The sequence below is a fragment of the Penicillium canescens genome (genome assembly GCF_028828765.1).
Source record: "Penicillium canescens strain IBT 15451 chromosome Unknown utg000010l_segment0_segment0, whole genome shotgun sequence".
Classification (NCBI taxonomy): Eukaryota; Fungi; Ascomycota; class Eurotiomycetes; order Eurotiales; family Aspergillaceae; genus Penicillium; species Penicillium canescens.
The window spans coordinates 1,335,740-1,351,987 of record NW_026703972.1 but is presented as its reverse complement, the minus strand read 5'-3'; positions in this window follow the sequence as shown (position 1 = coordinate 1,351,987).

Sequence of the window (16,248 nt, the reverse complement as noted above, 5' to 3'; positions counted from 1 at the left end):
GCACCCCGCCATCGAATCCTCCACCAGGATATCGCCTACGAGGAGAAGTGGCACCTAGAAACATCGACTCATCTCTCTCAAGAAGCAATATCATCGAAGGAAAGAGAAAAAGGGCTCATTTCGCAGCAATCGAGGAAACAGTTGAGCCAACTGAGTTAATTGAAGAGGATGAGATTCATGATGGTGTCCTTGTGGCCTTTACTGCGGGTCTGACTCAGCAGAAACCCCACCGAGAGGATCTTCCCCCTGAACCAAAAACCTGGTCTGAGATGTTGAGGCACCCACATCGTGATGGATTTATACACGCTGCCTCAGTGGAAGTCAAAGGCCTTGAATCGAAATCGACCTTTAGAGAAGTGCAGAAACCGAATGACAAGGGACTTCAAATCCTTCCGTTGACGTGGGTCTTTACCTACAAATTTGACAGTGACGGATACTTGGTCAAGTATAAGGCCAGAATCTGTGTCCGCGGAGATCTCCAGAAGTTGTCGACCGAGGAAAAGTATTCTGCTACACTAGCAGTGCGAACCGCGCGGGCTATCTTTGCCTTTGCCGCGAATTTTGACCTAGATATTCGTCAGTATGATGCTGTTAATGCATTTCTCAACAGCAAGCTTGAGGATGACGAGGAGGTCTATGTTGAGCTCCCACCTGGTATGTTTCCTAAAGGAAGAAGGTGTTGGAAGCTTCAGAGGGCCCTGTATGGCCTTCGCAAATCGCCAAGGATGTGGCAGAGAAAAGCATCAAGGGTTTTGACTGCACTCGGATTCAAGGTAGTGCAGGAAGATCTCTGCATGTTCGTCCGGAATAGCATTATTGTCGTATTTTATGTTGATGACATTCTTATTGTGAGCCCACGAGATGCACGAGAGGAGGCAGATGATGTTGCCAAAGGCCTCAGCGATGCCTGGGAGCTGCGTTCTATGGGTGAAGCACAGTGGTTTTAACAGGAATATCCTGTATAGCTAGGGAAATACAATGGATGTACTAGGCGATTGGCGCAACGGAATCAAAAAGGGGAACTACCCAAAATGATGAGATCAAAAGAGTGTTGATTCCTGTCTCCTATCTACTGGGATCGAGGGGGTTAAAATAGCCTCGAGAATACCTGGTATCGAATCCTCTAGAATCCCAGAGGTACCGTTTGGGTCAATACGATGCTGATCACCATTTTCCTGACAGTTAACTTAGCTTAAAGATGCTGACTAAGCGGGAGAACAGGGCGTCCGGACTTACCTCAGTTCCCTCAGACCACAGCCAATGATGAGACAGAATTCTGCCGATTCTGCCACGCTAACCCGATTGGGTTGCTTCATCAGCCCGTGGTCTGAGCCGGGAACCCCTTCCGTACATACAAGTTTCCGGTTCTCGCCAGCAACCCCACCATTTGGTCAAGGTGTGTTTTCTCAAGCTCTCTGAGAGTATTTCTGACATTGTTAGAAAGAATGGCATCACCGGATTTGCCCAATATGATCTCTAGATCGCGAAAGCGTGCTCGACAATCCTCCCTCGAGTGGCCTTCTTCCAGTTCACCATTACAAGAACCACCTGCGTCTACTCAGCGATCTCGTTATATCTCAGGATTGCAGCCACGCGAACGTGTCGATATGGTACTGGCTGAGCTTAATGATAAGCACCGGTGGACAATCAAGGATCTTCTTTACCACATGGTGCATGCACAACCAGTCAAAAAAAATGGATATTCGACATCGTATCGAGCACAGAAATTGTCTGACGCTATATATGGGCAACCTGAAATTATTGAGCGGCTAGGTAGTGTCTCAAAAGACATATATGCCACTGGTGCATCCGATCTCGTGTCTCGGATACAGACCGAGATTCGAGGGCTGATTAACGGAGATATACTCGGCGAGTTCCAGTCCAATGTGGACCCTAAAGATATGGACATCTCTAGCTTGGCTACGCAGATGCAGAGGAAAGCTCCAGAGCTCTGTGGACTGCTCGTTAGCATCATGACACCTCCAGGAAACCATCGCGATACACCCAAGATCCACCAGGGCAGCATTGTGATGGTCTGTTCAATTCTGGCTTGCGCTTTTGCACCACGGAAAAGCAACAACTTCCCGATGTTGATCGGCTTGTATTTACATGCAATGGGTGTCAAGCGACGTGTGATTAGCTTTCTGGCTGGCCTGGGGATAAACTCAGCATACCAGACTATCATGGACAGACGGAAGGAACTTGCAGAACTAGGACAGGTACTATAACCGCATTTACCGGAGAATAACATGTTCTGGCTGACTTCTTACCCCAAGATGTGTACAGAAACAATTGAAACAGAATGCCCAGGCTTCTCGCAGGAATCTCATTGTGGCATGGGATAACTTTGACTACAGCCAGACTGTTCGACATCAAACTATTCGTGATCCATCAGAGCATATCTCCGCCACCACTGGCAAGCTTTGTATCGGTCAGTCCATCCCTGCAGGAGGGCTTCTCCGATCTATGTTCCATCCAGAGGTTACACTGAGTCCTCATGATATCTACATGGCACCAGGCAATCAGGATGATGAGATCTTCCATCAATGTCAGCGCCATTGGATTGCAGAGGCCATTCGCTATACTCATCGGGAGGCAGTAGAGAAACTATTTACTGCGGAAGCGTGCGTCAAACCAGGCCAGATGAAACCGCGAGCCCATCTTATTGACTGGCCTGAATTCCCAGCAGTTAAACGACTGCAAGCGCAGAAGACAATTCACTACAGCCTTGGGCCAATGTTATACAACGAAGGCACGACAGAGGGGACATACAAGGTCATTCAGAATGTCTTTCTGGAGCAACTGGGGGATGATGATGATACAGACCTTGATGGGCTTTTACAACTGGTTTATGGAGATCAGAAAACAGTGTCACTCCTTCGTGCCGTCAAAAAAGAACGTGCGGAGGCTTCTCGTCTTTTCGATCGTTTCAGCTGGATATTGCCAATCCCCGGACTGTTCCACTGGCGTATGAACTACTTGGATATGATCTTTGAGCTCTATGCTGGGACAGACCACCCTACCGTTGAATCGACGATCCATCATAATAAGGTCTGTCTCGGTTGCGTACAGGGACACAAAAGTCCATTCCACCATAAAGAAGAGGTGGCTACTCGCTCATTTGACGCTCGCGTCACGGCCATGTTCTATCAGTTTGTCCCATTAACAGTCAATTTCGCGGATGCTAAAGATGTGGATGATTGGATTCAAAGCCTCGGAAGGGGTCAATTCCTGGACGTTGTGGATCAGATACGCCAGTCTCTGTTCCATTTTAAAGAGCAGCAGTCTAAGGTTCGTGAACGAGAAGGAGAACCAGTCGACTATGAGTTCTCAGCACATGCGAAATTCCTTCAGCAGATGGAGACTTACAAGTCCTTGAAGCTTGCCATCAAACTTGGTGACATTGGAATTATCCAGCGGATCTTTGCACAATGTTGTCTCCTCTTCCCTGGCACAAAGAAAACCCGATATTCTTTCCTCTCCTTGTATATGACATGGCTCACTCAAACCAAAGCAGCTGATCCCGAGCTGCAGACTGCCATTCTTGCCAACGGACTTGTGAATCTACGGGGTGCGGAGGACGGTTGGTTCGAAATTGATCGACTGAATGAGTTCTTCAATCTTCATATGAAGACACTCATGTCGACTCGACGGACCTCAAATCTGGACATCACTACCATGTTCCGTCGAACTGCTCTCACAGCCAGCTACTGTACTGATCTAAAGGAGCTTCTGGAGGCTACCTTTGGAGAATATAGCAATGGGCGACACCAAAATAAGGATGCTAGCCAGGATGTTCGTCATCTAGCTTATCAGATCTCGAAGTGCATCCAAAAGCAACCAAATGGTCGGACAAGAGGCTTTCAACCATGTGATATACTCACAGAAACAATTGGCGAAAAGCTCTTCAAAGCCGTACAGAACTTCAATAGCCTCGTCGTCAACGGACAGTGGGCACAAGAAGTTGATTTTAGCAAGATGACATCGACTCCTATTGCTGTTCTAGATGAGATTGAAGAGAATGACACATGACACTGAATAGCAGGTTGCTGCCGGGACAGCTTTAGCTATACTTCTCTTCATTCCATTGATAATACTCCCACGCTATATTATAAGGTGACTGACACACATTGATGGAATGCATCAGATGGATTGTTCATCATTCTCTACCAGACCTTAGAACCTAGGTCTTCTCCACCCTTCATCACGCGACGCCCATTTCCTGATACCACACCGAGGGCCTTGCGTTTGGGAACTGGAGTTGCCGAAGGAGGAGGCATGTCCATAAAAGCTTGGGATGGCGTGTTAATATCAACCCACGGAGAGATATTCCGAGATGGAGTTGGTTGACTGGTGCTTTCTGGCGTGACTGCAGAAGACCATGTGAGGTTGCTGCATTCACTCATTTGACTAGAGTCATTCGACACACGCTTCCTCTTTGCAGGGGTTTGAATAGTGGCCATAAAGGCTGCTTGATATGCATTCTTCAAGACATCCACAAGACCCTCAGCAAGCTGATTCGACAAAGCCCATATTCCCAATATTGTCTGAAGATCCTTTGCCTGGAAATATTCCCGCTCCGAATAGGTGGCATTTTCAATATATATCGCAAGATGGACATATTGTTCTTCTGCCAGTATGCTTGAGCAATCAGGTATGAACTTCACTCCGTTCAAAGCGCTTGAAAGGACCTCCTTGGACCAATATTTTAACTGGTTGATGATTATCTCGTCCATCTGTCCTGACCTCGGACCGTGCTCAGTATACAGATAACGAGTTGGATCATTGAGCTGATACTCAGGATTGCAGTTGCTGCAGCACCGGTCACGCCGAGGATTACATCTGAACTCTTCAGGTTCATTGAAGTAGTCCAGGAACCGTTTCCGGAGGCATTCTGTAGGCTCATTGGCAAGGAGATACCAAAATTCAGGCAACACAGCACGTCGCTCTTCATGACTTAAGCGTCCACCTTTCTGTGGTCTCTCAGGGTTTGCTTCTTTGACTTCATCATCTGAATCGGCCAGTGGGTTGTCTTCCGCTAGATCATCATTTTCTGTATGAATCTTGCGTTTCACGGCACGTTTCTTGATACGCCCCTGTATCCACTGATCAACGAGAATAACGATCTTTCCATCCTGTCCAAGGCGAGATGCCCGACCACCGCGTTGCCAGAGCGTTGCTGGTTGTAGGTTTTTGGGGAACCGATACATGACAACTTGATCAATATCCTGGAGGTCCACTCCGAGCGCTAGTGCCTCGGTGGTCATGAGGACACGAAGCTTGGATTGCGGTCCGGGTTTCTGAAGCTCTTTGATCATTGCTTCCTTGTCTCCCTTTGCGGTGTCGCTATGGTAGACCTTCACCGTATCCATTGCCTCTTTGAGGGTATAGTTGCAATGTTGAACACTTGCCCCATCTGGTTGCTTGTTATGCTGCAGCCAATACCGACAATTTTCCATGGCAGTATATGCATCATTCTTCGAGTCAAAGAATACCAATGTCTTTGGGATTCGTGACGGTCGTAAAATGGGCTGACAAGGACCATTGTCAAACAGGAAACGCAAGGCCGTTGCCTTCTTATGCGCGCCTTGTGGGATCCAAGCTGTTTGAATGAGCAACTCTGGACGATTGACGGATGTCCGCAAGATTTCAACATCCTTTGGAAACCCAAGTCCCTCAATAACAACGCGCAATGTATTCATATCAAGCGTAGCAGAGCATGCAAACCAGGGGACGCCACTGCCGAATAGACTTCGCAATTGATGCAATCGCGCATAGTCCGTTCGAAAATCTTTGCCCCATTGAGCCACAAGATGAGCTTCGTCTACAACAACCAGAGCCAGCCGGTCTCGGAAACCTGGATGCATAGCAGTTGAACGGAACTTGTCACTGATTGCAAGCTCTGGACTCACGAGGACATGTGTGAACTTGCCCGCTTGTACCCTGTCAAGAAGTTCGGATGAGAATGTTTCCCTGTTTAGGAAACAAGGTCGCCCTCCAATGTTCTCGATGTAATTGGTCTGCTCAACGCCAATTTGATTCAATGGAAGCACAACAAGGGTGATAGACTTATCAAGCAAGAGTGACACTGCTTGCAATATCATACTCTTCCCAAATGACGTCTTCGCAATCAGGATAAGGTCCTTTCTCAGGTAGATCAATTGTCTCAATGCTTGCAACTGACCCGCACGTGGATAATAGGGATACAGCTCTCGAATTGCTTGTCTGATGGCTTGGTCCTGTTCATCCTTACGCTTCTCAGACGCATCGCGAATCAGTTTCTGCGCTTGAAGAACTGAATTCTTCTCAACTTGTTGTTTCTCCAGCAAGACAGTTGCGCCCTCATTCTCGTACTCCACTCCCAATTCAATAGGCTCTCCAGCCTTTGAAGAAGGTCGATTATTCTCAGAGGCCAACCAGTTATCCAACTGTGTCTGTCCATTTCCGGGGTCGTTCAGTTTCGCGTTATATTTCCGAGGAGGCTTCCGTCGTGATGGGCGTCGATCTGGCATCGTGAGGCGGGTTTGGAGTCAATTCTCACGCGATAGAGTTAATATTGTGGATCAGATGTAGCCACTATACATTAAAATATGTCAATATATGCTTCATGGAGGTTTTGGCGGAATACTTGGGGCATATAATGGCTTTGACAGCTTAAGAAAGGGTTCCTTCGGGTATTTTAAGGACATATTTCTCACCCACCTTTCCAGTTATACATACAATTTTGGTGTCAATGGGTTCAGCTCAGAAAGATGCAGAAGACATCGTCGCCCGATTCTTAATATTCGCGTGGGTGCGCGAGAAACTTGGAAATATTGAAAGACGCGCCTGGAAACTTCGCCATATAAACACGGGCAAAAACCCCGGAAACTTGTATGGTACCACCAAATTCCCAGCTCAGACGTTCCCCAAAAAAGGTGTGTCAGCATCGCTGGAAACAGCAGGCGGTGGATGGCCAAATTCACCGCCTTTTTGGGGGGCGGCTGAGGTAACTGAGGTAAGTCCGGACGCCACGATGGAGTACAGTATGGTTCACCTTAGACCCAGACTCAGTTCAAGCATAGCCTAAAATATCAAAAATCTCTCGTGGCATAGCTTGTTCTTTTCCCCAAACTTTTCTCTGGACCGAAAAGCTTTGGGCTCGAGTACACCCTTTTATCATGTTGCCTAGATCGGTGAAGTAAATCACAATAGACCTTTAAACATTTCCCGAGTCGTACATCCTTGATACTCAGCTGGCAGCGGTGGAACCTCGGCAGAAACTCAAAAACCACTGTCTCAGAATCACGGTTCAACTAAGGAGAAGACAACTCTTTCTTGGCAAAAACGTTTTCTTGAAATATCTAGCCAATCAGAGGTCTCACAGCCTCGTGAATTAGTTCATCGTAATCGTAACCTCAAGCTCTACGACCTGATACCCTTTTCATAGGGGATATGGCAGCGATGGTTGGGACGGGTGCGAACGCACAGATTTTGCCCCCTGACAGGAGAGGAACACCAAAAACCACGGCCCTCGCGGATCCGCCCCGATCCATGGACGACATCGCGGAAGGGGCCCGCCGGGTGCTTAACCACATCGAGAACAATGGCACGGAGGACCGGTACGTCACTGGATATATTCGTGCCGTCCGCCAGTACGCACTAAACGCCCAACGGGGAGACGGTCAGGGGATGGCCAAGGTGCTTGAGGCGCTGACCAAGACCAACGCCGGTACTGAACGCCTGAACCAGCGAATTAATACCATTGAAAAGACAACGAGCACATTATCGACGGCACTATCTACCCCCGCGGCGAACTCTGCGGCAGCGTGGCGCAACTTCCGGGCCAAAGAATGGCAGCGCGACTTGGCTACGGCTGCGGCTCCTATCACCCGGAGCGGCGGCACATCGTCTCCAGGAGTACCGGAAATGGAACTTCGCGAGGACCGAGAGGTCATCGTCAAGGTCGGAATGAACCGCGAGCAAATCCGTGGATTGACACCAAAAGATCTGGTCGAGAGGGCTGAACGACAGAGGGTATCAAATGCCCGTCAGAAGAATTCAGGGGTACTGGCCGGACAGGCTTTCTTTGTCGCCGCTCGAAAATTGCCGTCGGGGGATGTGGCAATGATCGCCAACAGTGCGGCAGGGGCAGAGGTCCTCCGCAAACATGCTGCGTGGCTGAGAGCCTTTGGACCAGGCTCGGTGGTCCAAGAACCGTCATGGGGAGTGGTGGCGTACCATATTCCCGTGAGGTCGATGAAGGTTACTCCGGAGACGATGGTTGACGTTGCGGCTGAGCTGCTCAGGCAGAACAACTGGGGCGAAGGCGCTAAGATTCAGTATCTAGGATGGATGACCCGTCCGGGTGAGAGGGCGGAGGGCTCCATCCTGATCGAGTTCACCAGCCCAGTCGTGGCTAATCGCGCGATCATCTCGGGAATCGTGTGGGGGAAGCAAATTCACAATGCATCACGATTCTGTCGTGAGGGGCGGGTAAAGCTATGCAGAAAATGCCAAAAGCCGGGGCATATCCAGTCACACTGTTCCAACTTCTTCAAATGCGGTCACTGCGCCAACGGACACCCGACCTGGGAGTGTCCGTCGACGAAGGGGCAAGCGATACCAGTCAAGTGCGCCAATTGTGGCGAAGGGCATCGCCCTACAAGTCGGAAATGTCCGGTGAAGGTTGCAGCGATGAACGAAGCCAAGCAAGCGCTGGCCAACTGCCCTGCATATCACCGCGTTCCTCTGCACCTCCGAGTGACGGCAAGCACCGGCAAAGAAGCAACTTCGACCAGGGCAGACCCCATGGCCACGAATGGACTCGAAGCGTCGATACACGCTCCAGAGGAGCAACGGGGGGAAGAGCCCCGGCGGAACCCCCAGGATGCTGTAATCGACGTGGAGGCTGCAGCAATAGAAGTAGAAACATCACCAGAGGAAAACACTGAGCCTATTCAGCCTACTCAGCTCAAAAGAGGTCCTGGTCGCCCAAAAGGCTCAAGAACGAGGCCAAAGAATCCGAAACCAGCAATGATACCACTAGCATGCCAAGGGTCAACAAGGCTCCAAACGGCCTCGAAAAGGCGCCGCACAGGCGAGCCGGACGACACCATGGACGAGCAACCAGACGACAATGAATGGCTCAGCATTCAACCCACTCCGGCCGATCTCCCTCAACCTGACACTCCGCAGGATAGCCGGGAACACCGACTTACCCAATTCATTAACGAGGTCACCTCTGTCAACATGGCCGGTAACACGTCCGAGCCTGATGACGAGGACGAACTGGACCCGGAGAGCCCCGAATACCGCAAATTGGTGGTTCTGAAATACAAGCAGCGACAAGCGATACCAATCGGATCTTCTCCGCCGATTTTTACGACGGATGCACCAACAATCGAAGACCCAAATGATGAAGTATGGCACGAGGCCAGCGAACGAAGCGATGACGAACAAACTCATCAATGAAATCGTTTGAGATTTCTTCAATACAACGTACACAAATCGTGGCCAGTGATGGCAACGTTCCTCAGAGACAGAAATGTCCTCGCGGCGGACGTCGTCGCGGTGCAGGAGCCATGGAAGAACGAAATGCAACACACAACACACCAACCAGCGACGGCAACATTCCAGCTAATTTACCCACCAAAAGCAGCTGCCGACGGAACAACCCAAGGCCAGGACAATCAAGTCCAAGCCTCGGATCTCTCCCAACCGGGCGTATGCCTGTTTGTGTCTAAAAGGCTTGACCCGAGCACTTGGTCGTGTCAACTCGTCTCACAGGACTACCAGTTACTGAAACTTAGAAAGGCTCATCAGGGCAGAGACTGGACAGATCTCTTCATACACAACATATACAATAGGCCGGGCAGCAATACTCTTAGACATCTGAGAAATGAGCTGTCAAAACGACCTCATGGAGAACACATCATCCTTGGAGATATGAACGCGCATCACCCGAGATGGGGAGGAACAGGGACCAGGCTCGATCAGGAGGCCGAGCAACTCCTAGAAATCGCCAATGAATGGGGACTCGAGTTGACGACCCAACAAGGCAGACCTACCTGGTCTCGAAACGATCAGTCGTCGGTGATTGACCTCACCTTCATCACATCCAACCTTGTCAACAGGCTTATCAATTGCGAGAGGGCGGATGACATCGAACACGCATCCGACCATTTCCCGATCAGGACTGTGCTTGATATTATTACACCCATTGCAGTACAACAGAAGAGAAGAAACTGGAACGCAACCGATGATCAGAAACTCATCCAGAAGATCGAAGGAGGTCTACGGACAGGAGGCCTATACCGGGCAAATCCGCAAAGGATAGAAGCCAAATGCCAGGAGCTGATGGGAGCGATCCAAACAGCAATCGAGGAATCAACCCCATGGGCAAAACCATCCGCGTGGTCGAACCCCGACTTTGACGACGAGTGTAAAGTTGCGGTCAAAGAGGTTCGTCGCCTCCGTCGCAAACATACGAGAACTCAAGACCCCTACGACTGGATGTGCTACTCTGAAGCACGCAACAGAAAAACACGACTCGTCAAGAGAACCTTGTCAAGGGCGCACCGGCGCCGAGTCCAGCAGGTCATTGAAGATGGCCCACAGGGTATGTGGCGATTGGCTAAATGGGCAAGAAACCGAGATGGGGCCTACGAGAAGGGTATCACCCCTTCGCTGAAAATACAGGATCCCCAAATGCCTGGAACTCTCGCAGAAACAGTTGATCAAAAGGCAGAGGCATTCCGGATTGCCTTCTTCCCCAAACCGCCGCCAGCCGATCTATCCGACACGGACTCATTCCAGTACCCACAGCAAATCGAGTTTCCAGCAGTCACCGCTCAAGAGATACAGGAGGCGGTGCGAGGAGCGAAAGCAGGGAAAGCACCCGGAGAAGACGGTATACCAAACTCTCTCTGGCACAAGCTTATCGAGATACCGGTGGTTCTAGCAACAATGGTCCAGTTATTCAACGCATGCATAAACACGGGATACAACCCGTCACATTTCCAGCGCTCAATCACGGTGGTGCTCCGGAAGCAAGGCAAAAGTGACTACCAGCTCGCAAAATCCTACAGACCCGTCGCGTTGCTGAACACGTTCGGAAAGTTTCTGGAGGCAGTTGTCGCGCGACGGATCAGCTACGCAGCAGAAACCAACGGTTTACTCCCACGAACCCATCTAGGCGGACGAGAGGGTATATCCACCGATCATGCTATCCACATTATCATCGACCGAATCAAAACTGCATGGGGAAAGGGCAAGCCAGTGGTGTCTCTGCTGATGCTGGACGTGTCCGGAGCGTACGACAATGTCTCCCATGGACGTCTACTACACAACCTCAGAAACGACGTCTGGGACACTTCGTTCCCTGGGTGAGGGCCTTCTTGACCAACCGAAGCACACGGATCCGCATGCCCGAGGGCACATCTGATCGAATCCCGACACCTACAGGCATCCCTCAAGGATCACCGATCTCACCCATTCTATATCTCATCTACAACGCAGACCTCGTTGAGAACTGCGGTAACGGTGTGACTAGCAACGGGTGGGTCGACGATGTTTGCTTCATGACAAAGGGAGACAGCGAACGCGAAACCATCAAGAAACTCAGGGCGGCATGCCGCAAAGCCGACCAATGGGCCGAGAAACATGCATCAGTTTTTGACCCGAAGAAGTATGCACTCGTGCATTTTGTAAACACCAGGGAAGTCGACCCACAACACACATCGCTTTCTCTACGAGAACACACGGTGACAGCGACGAGGACAGCTGAGCGGTACCTAGGCTATTGGCTGGATCCGGGTCTGGAATTCCACCATCACCGCGAGAAAGCGGTGGCCAAGGCCGGTGTCTCTCTCCACGCACTACGAAGCCTGGCAGGATCAACGTGGGGAGCCTCACTCTATGCAATGCGAAAGATCTACCAAGCGGTGATAATCCCGCAGATGCTCTTTGGGGTTTCCGCGTGGTATCAACCTATGCTCATCAGTAAATACAAGGCACGCACAATCAGTAAGCCGTTCGCAGCAATACAAAAACAGGCAGCATGCCTCATTAGCGGAGCTTTCAAAACTACGGCAGCAGAGGCACTGAATGCAGAGCTTCACCTACCGCCTATTTCTGTTCACATGAATCGACTGGTGAAAGAAACGGCCCTTCGACTACGGACACGACCAAAGTTCGCTGTCCCGCCAACGATGTTACGTCGACGACCGGCAGATGAGAGAGACTGGGCTGGATGGTCACCGATGGAGGCGCAAGCTTGGAAGGCGGGCGGATGTCTTATGGCTCCCCCGGATACTTTGACGAGGAAATGGGAGAGTCGAAAGGCATTCGTCCTGGCACCATGGCAAGCGCCACCAGAGGTAATCATCGAGGACAGAGAAGCTGCGGTGAACAATCACAACCAGATCCTGATGAAAGACCCAAGAGAAAGACCCTTGATTCTGTACACCGACGGGAGCGGAATTGATGGAAGGATCGGAGCGGCAGCGGTCGTGGACCTTGAGGATCAACATGCTCATAGCCAGATGGGAGATGATGATACGTCCACCGTATATGCGGCAGAGCTTCGAGCCATTGAGATGGCACTTGAAATGGTTCTGGAAAGCACAGAGCCATGGGCTAAGCAGGCGAAAAACGGGGTAGTCATCTTTGTAGACAGCCAAGCAGCGCTGAAGGCGCTGAGACGACCGCGGATGCCGTCAGGACAGGTCTATCTAGCAGGATGCCTCAACCTGATCCGACAACTTGCGGGCAGAAGCATTCGGACAGAACTCAGATGGATTCCTGCGCACCAAGGAGTCATTGGCAACGAGATCGTGGACCAACACGCAAAAGAAGCGGCGCAGGAACAGGACGGGCTGCATAACCCCCTCAACCGAGACATATGTCTCGCAGCCGCAGCGAGACGACGAATTCGCAGAGAAGCGAAGCTGGAGTGGGACAGAACGTGGGCCAAGGAAGCGACCAGTCGTCCGACGAAACGCTTGATTGAAGCACCAACAAAGAAGACGCTGGAATACTGGACGGGCTTGCGCAAAGCGACGACATCGATTCTGATGCAGCTTAGAACTGGGCGAATTGGCCTAGGGGCTTACCTGAATCGTATCAACCGACGCGAAACAGCGCGGTGTGATTGCGATCTTGGCAGCCAAACAGTAACACACGTCCTACTGGAATGCCCCTTGCACCAGGACGAGCGAGACTGGATGAGAAGCGCTCTCTCATACCAGGGAGTCGCTCTCCACCGGGACGAACTCCTCACACGACCGGAGGCCCGCACAGTTGTGGCCGAATTCATGGTCAAGACCGGCCTTCTAGGCCAATTTCAGACAGTCGATCCCACGGCTCTAGGCGAGGAGCAGGGGGATGACAAAGGAGCGGAGATAATGACCCCTTAGACAGTGTGACGGAAGAAGAAGGATGGCGCCCGTGAGGAATGCAGTGCCAGGTCCACTGTACTCCCTTGATCCAAGCGAGCGCGCAAGCGGCAGCCGACAAGACTGGACAGTTGGAGAGAAGAGGGCGTGGGAATGGTGTGTTGAAGCGGGGCCCTGGTCCTACCCGCGACCAGGGGTAAATGACGTTCATTTTGGCTTTGTGTTTATCATGTTTGCATCCGTGCATTTCTTTTGTTTAGTTTACGTCTTTCGATTCGAGGGCGATTGATCAGAAATTCGCAAGGCGAGTTCCCTGACGGTCGCCCAGTGGGCTGGCGACCACCTTCCAGCTGTCGGCAGGCCTGACAGCACTCCCGCATAGCAGCATATATATAGAGCGAGCTACATCGGGCAAATGAATACATCATCATCATCATCATCATCATCATCATCATCATCATCATCATCATCATCATCATCATGCTGTCATAACCATCACAGCGCAATCCGCTCTGATTCATTTTTGTCTTTTTGACCCCTCAGCTTTCACTTCGAAGGACGTATAGTGGCAAATAGTGCTACCAAGGGGTGAAATCCAGCGTTGTTGAAGCTAGCGGTGTAACACAAATTTGCTTTGAGATTTGTCATTACAGCTGCAGCTGAGCTGCTACAATAGCCGCTGACACATCAACAAGTTTCTCGGAGTCAGATATTCAATTACTAAGCGAGTATATCTAGACCGGCCGCACGTGGCCACCATGAGGTTTTTGAACTCAGTGTAACACAGCGCTCGTCTGAACATCCCATCATCACCATCACGAAACCGGTCACGTTCCTGCTAACGGTTCCATCAGTGCTAGGAACTCATCTCTTGACCCTAGGAGTTCTCTTGCTTCCGGAAGCCTCTGAAACGTTTCTGGGAGCAAAGGAACAGCCTCTAGGAGCCACGTAGCCCCCAGGAAACCCGATGTAGCTTCTGGGGTCTGGTATCCCCACCTCCGGGAATCAAAACCGCGTTCCTGTTGACAATTTGTTTAATTCCTGGGGCTATAATTTGGCCCTCTAGGAGTGACCGAATGACGCAGAATTGTGCGCAGGTCCGGTGAAGGTATCTTGTGAGGGCTTTCCGCGGTCTCGGAAGGCAAGATAGTGACTCTGGGGCCCTAAAGTAAGCTCCCAGGGGCTCCACAGTTCCCAGATCTGGTCGATGTATTCCCAGAGCTAGTTTCGTTTGCAGTCAGGAATGTAGAGTGAAGATCCCAGGGCTAGATCTCATTTTCCTAGAAACTAAGAATAGCCCCAGGAGCTAAATTGAGGTTCCTAGGGGATAAACAGCTCCTAGAAATGCTTTTGAGGTTCCCAGGGCCAACATATTGGTTCCCAGAGTAAGTTAACAAGCACGAGAGTTTGTCAGTCTCTTGCCCGTGGCTTTTCTGCCAACAATCCCCGCCTTTACGCGACACGGCTCCACTGAGACGAATCCTCTGTTTTTTTGGTCACCGCCGTTAGGTATCATGAAAACAGAACTTTTATCTACCACTACAGTTTCGAGCTCAGACATTTTCGGAATCAGTGAAGCAGTCAATAGCTACTGGCTATGGTGCATTGGTGTCCAGCACTTACGAGATGAAACGGTCGCGTTGTACTTCGGAGTTTAACCATCGGTATTTCATTTCTTGCTAATTTGCTTCAAAATCGTATATCACGGCTATAACGGCTGTAACCTGTGATCACCTACGCTGAGTGGAATTGAGTCGTGCCGATCGGCGAAGCGGTGCAGCGGTGGAAGGTTGTCGCGGTAGATGAGTTCCTGCTAGTCTGGCTGAGCGACGGGGCCCACCAGTGGGAGATGGATCGCTTGCCGTGTGGACGGAATATGTCTCGGCATCCGACGAGGGGATTCGTAAGGGGCGAATGATGGCATCTAGGGCTCCTTCGTTTCGGCTGCGGTCATCAGTGTCTTGGTCGTCTCAGAAATAAGGTCATCCACACTTACCACACACAGCATGACGTGCCAAACCCTGTATCTCGCTTTTCCAACCATTCTTCGGCGCATGACAGATGACAGAGCGATGTGCACTGACCGCAGTGCAAGATCACGCTCTCGTCCGCATGGTCTTCATCCTCAGTCTGGCAGAACACACAGTAGATGCTGTCGACGTGGATGCTGTCGACCGCTTGGCTCGGCCTGAGACTCTGCAGCGTCAAGTCTTGCACACCCGCCCGGATATTAGTTGCCGATGAGAGGATGGCTGGTCGGGTCGGCGAAACGTGCCATGGAACATTGTTCGTCCGCAGCATTGCAGAAGTCACAAATGGATTGAATGGCTGCACTGGCTCGGGGTTGGTTGAAAGCCGCAGCGGCTGGTTTTGTCTGAGCCTGTGAGGAGGTGACGGGCCAGTGTTGTCTGATGCAGGGCGTCGCCTGGAGGCTGACGATGTCTGACGCTGGCCTGAATGTACAACAACTGATGGAGAGGCCATTCTGGAGCCATGTGGTACTCGCGCCTGGTTGCGGACGGCGGCTTCATACCACTGCTGGCCAACTTGGTCGGCCTGCCGTTGCCGGTGCCATCTCGCGCAGAGGAAGTCTCTGGCGACGTCACAGAGCTTCGACTGCAACGATGACAAGTCAAATGGCTCTCTGGCGAGAGTGGTCAACTTTTGATGGCCGACCTTGGTGTCTTCAACTTTGATCGAGTTTTTGCACGGCTCGCCTTTTTTCGTCGTCCCGCAACAAGAGCCAGGACCGCCATTGGGGCTGACCTCTATCTCACAAACGAGAAACGGATTCCAAGGCAGCATGGTAGTTATTAAGGTGGTCGTCAAAGGCAGAAAATGCTTCGGATTGTGGTGGTGTTGGGCAATCCAC